Raw genomic sequence first — 7294 nt, 5'->3', positions numbered from 1 at the left:
AGCGATTGGCTTGCTAGCTGTATAAGAGGCTTGAGCGGTTTCCGCCCAAGTTGGAGGACTCCACAACCATCTCGTGGAGGAGGAGAAGGAGAACTTCACATCTGTGAAGAACTCTAAGCGCTGCAAAGCCCAACAAACCCAGCGTGTGCCTTAAGAGGATATAGGGGCCTGATCAACCTCTAGCCTCTCCCCATCGCCACCTGATCCCTCGACGTACCCTTCCCTGCGCGCTTTCGTAGAGAATCACCTTTTGGACTCTCATCGTGGTATCCAGAGCTCTTTCTGGGTTTAAGAGGCTCAAGTTTTCTCCGGGTCTTGTTCGTGCGAGTTTTGTTTTCGTTTGTAACTGCAACTTAAGCAAAGTTTTTCCTGCCTGCACCGCGACCATCTACGGTGTAAGTAAAATAATCTTTAATCAACCGCTACGCATCCGTGCCTAATTCTAGTCCACCATGCCGAATTCCCCAACCCACGTGCCAGGGCTGCTGGCCACAGCCCGCCGCGCACCCCCGAAAGCCTCGGACCGCTCCCGGCCCGCACAACTTATACTGAGTCTGTGATCTACCAAGGCCCAGATCCTTCTCCATGCCACATATCCAGCCATTTTTGTATTTGTGGTTTTGATTGATTGTCTATTATTTCTCTTGCAAGTTCTGTTTGCATTGAACTTCAAACCATATGAGCATCCATAGATAATGAAGAGTAAAGGAGACACATTCTGAGAACATCTGTATATGCTACTGAACTCAGCTTTGGTACAAGCAAGCCATTTTTCTCATCTTCTGTACTAAAAATAAAATTATTTGACATACAAGCTTGGGAAAATATTTGAATTATTATGAGTCATTTACTGTCTCCATACTATGGAATGTAACCAGCTAGATTTCCAGTTGGCCTAAATCAGTTCCTTTGGCTTCAGTGTAGCTATTCCGATTCACATTTTCTAAGTGAATGGACCAATTTTGTTTGGTTTCATACATTCTGTGATTGACATGTGTTAGATAACTAGGACTCTCAGTCATACAACTGGATGTATGTAGTCCAGACTTTGTGCCTATGTAGACTCAGTTTACCAGATCTGGGTTTGGGTCTATAATTTACTAGAAAAATATTCTAGAGATTTTTGCAATAATGGGAAAGATGTTTCAAGATGCATGAGAGCCATTCCATTGTTAAGATTTGCATATTCAACACGTTGTTAAAAGTCAGAAAGGAGGACTTTGGGAACTGCAGACCAGTTAACCTCTCCTCAGTACCCAGGAATTTACTGGAGTATATCACAACCAAGTCTATTTGCAAGTATCTGGAGGAAAGGCTGATCAGAAGCAGCCAGCCTGGATTTACAAAGAATAAATAGTGACAAGGAAACTTTATTTTCTTCTTTGACAAAGTTGACTACTTGGATGAATGAAGGGAATGCTGTGAATATAGTGTATCTGGACTTCAGCAAGGTTTTTGACAAAGTCCCATGTAATATACCTATTTTGCAAGACAACAGAATTGTGCCAAGTGAGGCATCAGTTCACTGAATATCTGTGAGTGTGGTTATAGAGCCTGATTCTTGAATGACAGCCCCTTCCTCACTTTTCAAATGTGAAATTTGTATTTAATAGTCCTGGATGTGGTGGGGGTTCTTCCTGAGGTTTCTTCTTTCCTCAGTATCTTGAGATTCTTTCCTCAAAAGCCTTCATTACACATTTAATAAACTGTTTCCTAGTCATTTGCCTCAATGTTCTTTGGCTTCATATTTCTCTTGCAGACATTTTTGAAACAGAGGTAAGGATGCCAATGTGGTCTTCTTCCTGTAAAGAGTTCTCTGTGCAAGAGATCCTTATGTATATGGTCATTATCCATTCTCCACATATGACCAAGCCATCACAGATGAAACCGGCTAAGAGGAGAATGGATGCTTGGAGTGTTGGCATATTCAAAAACCTCAGTGTAGCAACTTTGTCCCACTAGACAATTACTAGAATTTGGTGAAGGCAATGTAAGTGAAAGCTGCTCAGGTGCTTTTCTTGAGTAGAGTATATGGTCCAGGATTTGCTGCCATAAAAAGAGTGTTGATATTGCAAGCGTACTGTGCTTTGACCTTGGTCTAAACAGTCAGTTTGTTGGTGTTCCACATCTGCTTGCTGAGCATGCCATGATACCTGATGCTTTGCCAATAAGGCCATTCAGTTCAGTGATAGGTTGCTGATAACAATGAAGCCAAAGTATATAAGTTTACTTACAACAAAGTTCCATGTGACCTTCCCATAAACAAATTGGAAGAAAATGTGGGCTAGGCAAAACTGTTGTAAGGTGGGTAAGCAACTGGCTCAATATCCACAAGCAAAAGGTAATTATAAGTCAGACTGGCAGGAGGTTCTGAGTGGAAATCTCACAGGGGTCTGTCCTCATCCCAGTGCTGTTCAACCTCATATTAATTATTTGAATGCTGGCATAGAAAGCTTCTTGAGCAAGTTTGCAAACAACATGAAACTGGGATGGACTGTGAACACATTGGAGGACTGGAGTGCAATTCAGAAGGACCTTGACAATTTGAAAAGCTGGGCTTGAGCTAACAGAGTGAAGTTCACTGCTGACAAATATACCTCAGGAAGAATAAACAAAAACACAAATACCAATGGATGACACCTGGCTGGGTGGCAGCACTACAGAAAAGGATCTGGGGTTCAATATGTGTCTTCAGTAAGATATAGGTTTGTGAATACAAGACACAGGAAGTGATAGTACCTCTTTACTTGGCACTGTTTAAGCCTTATCTAGAGTACTGTGTACAGCTTTAAGGTGTACATTTTTAAAAGGACACAGAGATGTTACAGAGTCCAGAGGTGAGTGGCAAAGTTTTTAAAGGGATTGGCAAGCAAGTTATACCAAGAGATGCTGAAGGAAATAATTATGTTCAATAGGGCTGTGCAAAGCTTTGGGTGCTGATTTGATTCGAAGGAGATTCAGCCCGGTTTGGCTGCTGAATCTCCAAATCTGAATCAAATTGGGAGACCAATAAAAAAGTCCGAATTGATTCAAAACTCTCTGAATCAATTCAGAAGAGATTCGGAGAGCTTTGAAGACATTCAGAGAGATTCAGAGATTTGGGCCTGAGTGCCCCCCAACCCCCGCCCACTCTCCCAGCCCCCTCCATTGCTGTCCTGCCTTGCCCCAGCATCCCGACTCTTTAAAAATAAATATTTTTAAAAAGCCCCCCACTCACTGGCTCCTACCAGGTGGTGGGGCAATCCCCACTGCCCTCCACTGCCCTGCACTGCATCCGAGCTGGGTGCCTGCGGGCAGGTGCCACCTTGGGGGGCACCGCTACAGAGAAAAGTGCACCGCCCCACACACACAGCTTAGCGCCTGCTTAGCCTGCTGGCAGCTCACCCTCCCCCCACACCCTGCTGCTAGAGAGGCATGTAAGGATTGGGTCCAACACTTCTGTACGTGCCACGGGGATTTACTTTGGTTTAAATTAAGGCGGGGTTTTAAAAAACCCACCACTTCAATTTAGGGAGAATTAAACCTAAGTAAACCCCTGTAGCATGTACAAGCAGCCAGTAAAAAGTGGTGACTAGATGTCTGGACTCCTGCCTGCGAAAGAATTGTAGACTGAATATGTTTAAATGATGTATTTACTAAAAAATTCTAAATAAGAAACTTATTAATAAAAATCAATCTATTTGTGAATAATCTGAAAGCAGAAATCTTTCACCATATTTACTGAACAGTACAGGCATGCATATGCAGATGTGTACACATACTGTGCAGTAATTTTGGTTACTGCACAGTAAATGCATATGTATAGATGCACCCAATTTTGTCTATATCTCTTGTAGCATTGATGTTCCATTCCACTTTTTCGCAAACCCATGCTTCTGAATTTCTTCTCCTTCTGTTGGCTTTATGAGATGTTTTAACTAATTCACCATAAAATGTTTTTTGACACTGCTCAAACCACTCTCTCTTGCATTATTTAACCATTTCAAGTATTACATTTAATCTATTTAAAGATAACAAAAAGTCAGTAGTCAGTGGTCATTGTCTTTTACTCTTTTCTGCCTCCTAGCACTCAATCTGTATTTTATACAATTCAAAAAAGAAAGCAGGCATGTTTCACTTCCACTGGGTCTAGGGCTTGCTGTTGTCATGGCTTTGAGGTTGTCTTTGTTCATGTCACTGCCTGGATAATAAACAATACATGAACCCTGCATTTCTATTTCCACTAAACCCTTTCTTTTCATTATTTTAGGTTCTATTTTTCAAAGATCCACATGCAGTTGTGGTCAGAGTTCCCCAGGTATTTGTTGCTTTTGTGCATCTAATAGATTGTTTACACATACAAAAGTCATTTTTTGTTAACCATGCTAGTTATTTGTGCCTTCACAATCAGGGAGATTACAAAAATCTTTATTTTTGGAAATGGGCATTCATTAATAAGTTGACGCCATAAAACAATAACTTTATTTACCGAAACATATTAGTAGGTCTCTAACCTTCAAATTAGGATTTCTTAAGTCTCAAAATCCTGGAAACTGTATGCAAAAGGGAGTAAGGGACAGATTATGAGGGACAGATCTGGATAAACCCTGCATAAATAGTCTCCACCATAGTACCTGCACTAGGGCACATCTACACATGCATTTCAATGTGCATTTGCCTATTTTAATATGGATTAAAGTGTCACTGAAAACTGTGCTCTTTAGTTAATGTGCATTAAAATAGGCTAATGCACATTAAGCCTCACTTAAAAACCTTGGGCACTTTTACTTGTGCTCTGGGGGTGTTCAGGGTGGCACTTTAATTAGAGCAGCTCTAAGAGCCACTCTAATTAAAGCAATGCAGCATCTCATGTATCAACATCCCCATGCTCAAAATAGCAGTGGGGGCACTGAAATTAAGGCTCATTTGATGAGCTTTAGTTCAAGCACCCCCAACGCCAGTTTGAAGCATGGGGATGCTGATACACGAGACACGGGAGGCTGCTGGACTGCAGTAATTACCACAATCCAGCAGACTCAATTCTGATGTGCTGTAATTACAGCACATCAGAGCAGCCTCCACGCTCATGTATGGGCACCCTGTGTTCTTTAGTTAATAGGCTAATGTGCATTTTCCTACAACGGAGGTACTGAATTTAATGTGTATTAATGTATGTGTAAACACATCCTGTGAGATATTGGTTACTGGACTAGATGGATCCAACATGGAATTTCTCCTGTTCATAACTGGGAACATGGTAAGGAGGATGACACTGGAATAAGAATTGAAGGAAAAGTCATAGAATCATAGAAAGTTAGGGTTGGAAGGGATCTCAGGAGGTCATCTAGTCCAGCCCCCTGCTCAAGGCAGGACCATCCCCAACTAGATCATCCCAACCAAATCTTTGTCTAGCCAGGTTTTGAAAGCCTTCAAGGATGGAGCTTCCAATGCCCTCCTAGTGAGAAAATTCTTCCTAATGTTTAACCTAAACTTCCCTTGCTGCAACTAGAGACCATTGACCCTTGGTCTGTCATCTGCCACCACTGAGATGTCTAGCTCTATCCTCTTTTGAACCTCACTTCAGGTAGTTGAAGGCTTCTATTAAATCCCCCCTCAGTCTTCTCTTCTCTAGACTAAATAAGCTCAGTTCCCTCAGTCTTTCCTAATAAGTCATGCCCCTCTCATCACACCTCCCTTGTTGCCCCCTCCTGGTTGGTCTTCCTCCAGGTCTCCCACTTCCCCACTTACCTCATGGCTTTGGTCTTCACCCCCAGCAAACCTACTTTAAAGCCCTCCTCTCTAAGTTAGCAAGCCTGTCTGTGAAGCTCTTCCCTCTCTTTGTCAGGTGGATCCCATCTCTTTTTAGCAATCCTTGGAAGAACTTCCCATGGTCAAAGAAACCAAATCCCTGCTGGTGACATCACCTGCACAGCCAGGTGTTGATCTTCAGGATGCACCTGCTCCTGCCTGGGCCCTTTCTCTTGACAAAAAGGATCAACAAGAACACAACCTGAGCCCCAGACCCTTTCACCCTTGCACCCAGAGCCCTGTAGTCATTCTTGATATGCTCAGGGTCTCCCCTGGCAGTATCTTTGGTGCCCACATGGATAAGAAGCATGAACTAGTAGTCAGAAGGCCAGATGAGACTCAGTAGTTCCTCCGTGACATCTTGGATCTAGGCTCCAGGCAAGCAGCAGACCCCCTGAGACAATGGGTCAGGTTGGCAGATGGCTCCCTCCGTCCCCTACAGAAAGGAGTCTCCAACCACCACCACGTGTCACTTCTTGTTGGCAGTCAACTTGATCCTTCCCACCTTGGTGAGGTCTCTCTGGCCTGTCTTCCTCCACCAATGGAACATGCTCTTCCCTCTCTGCTGCTAGAGCTGCATATCTGTTCTCCAGATGAATGACTGCAGGTGGAAGTGAAGATCTCTGCTTGTTGCCAGAAGTCAAAAGCCTCCACCTTCCACCCCCTTGGGTGTCCATGTCCTCTCTCTTCTCTAGTGCTGCTTCTGGCAGTTCTTCCTCCACAGTCCTGAAGGTCTCCTCCAGCATTGAATCAATGAATGCCTCATGGCAGAGGATGATTTGGAGCCTTGCCACCTCCTCTTGTAGTTCTCTTGCCTATTCCCTGAGAGAGACCACTGGGAGGCACTGCTCACAATGCAGGCACTCCTCGACCTAGCCGTCACTGGAAGGAACCTGCAAGTCACAGTCCCCACAGCACCAAAGTTGGACCTAGGTTGCAAAACTGATGGTGAGCAGCCCTGCCTGGACAGAAGTCTCACAGGTGCAAGCATTGCAACATCCTCCAGCCATTTCCCTAGGTCTCTTAATCTTCTTTCTCTCTCTTACTGCTCTTCTTCCAAGCAGACCTTCCCTAGCAAACTCACCTGGAACTGGCCTATTTGTCATTGGCCCTAAAGGGTTTTTTTTTTTCCTTACTTCCTTATGCCAAGCTGAAAGACTTGCCCCTCAAAAAAGGTGAGAAGGACTCATGAACTGGCCTGCAAACTGCTTATCCTGTCTGCAGCCCCTGGTCACCGGCTCCCTGGTCACCTGGGGAGTCTCCTTTTATACCCTGCTGGGCCTGGACTGGCTCTGCCTCCTTTTTAGGGCTTCTGTCAGGCCCAGGCAGCAATCACTCAACAATCACTCAACAATCAGCAGTTGCTCAGCAGTCAGCAATTAATTATTCCCAGCTTCTCAGAGTACATGCCCCAAACACTCACAGCCCACAAAACAAACAGAAAACCAAAGGCACAGGCAGCTGGATCACTTCCCTTCCCAAGTCCTTGCCATTTTTCTAGAAACAA

Source organism: Alligator sinensis, unplaced genomic scaffold, assembly GCF_000455745.1.
Source record: "Alligator sinensis unplaced genomic scaffold, ASM45574v1 scaffold39_1, whole genome shotgun sequence".
NCBI lineage: Eukaryota > Metazoa > Chordata > Crocodylia > Alligatoridae > Alligator > Alligator sinensis.
The sequence above is the reverse complement of the archived record's forward strand: the minus strand, read 5'-3'. Positions refer to the sequence as shown.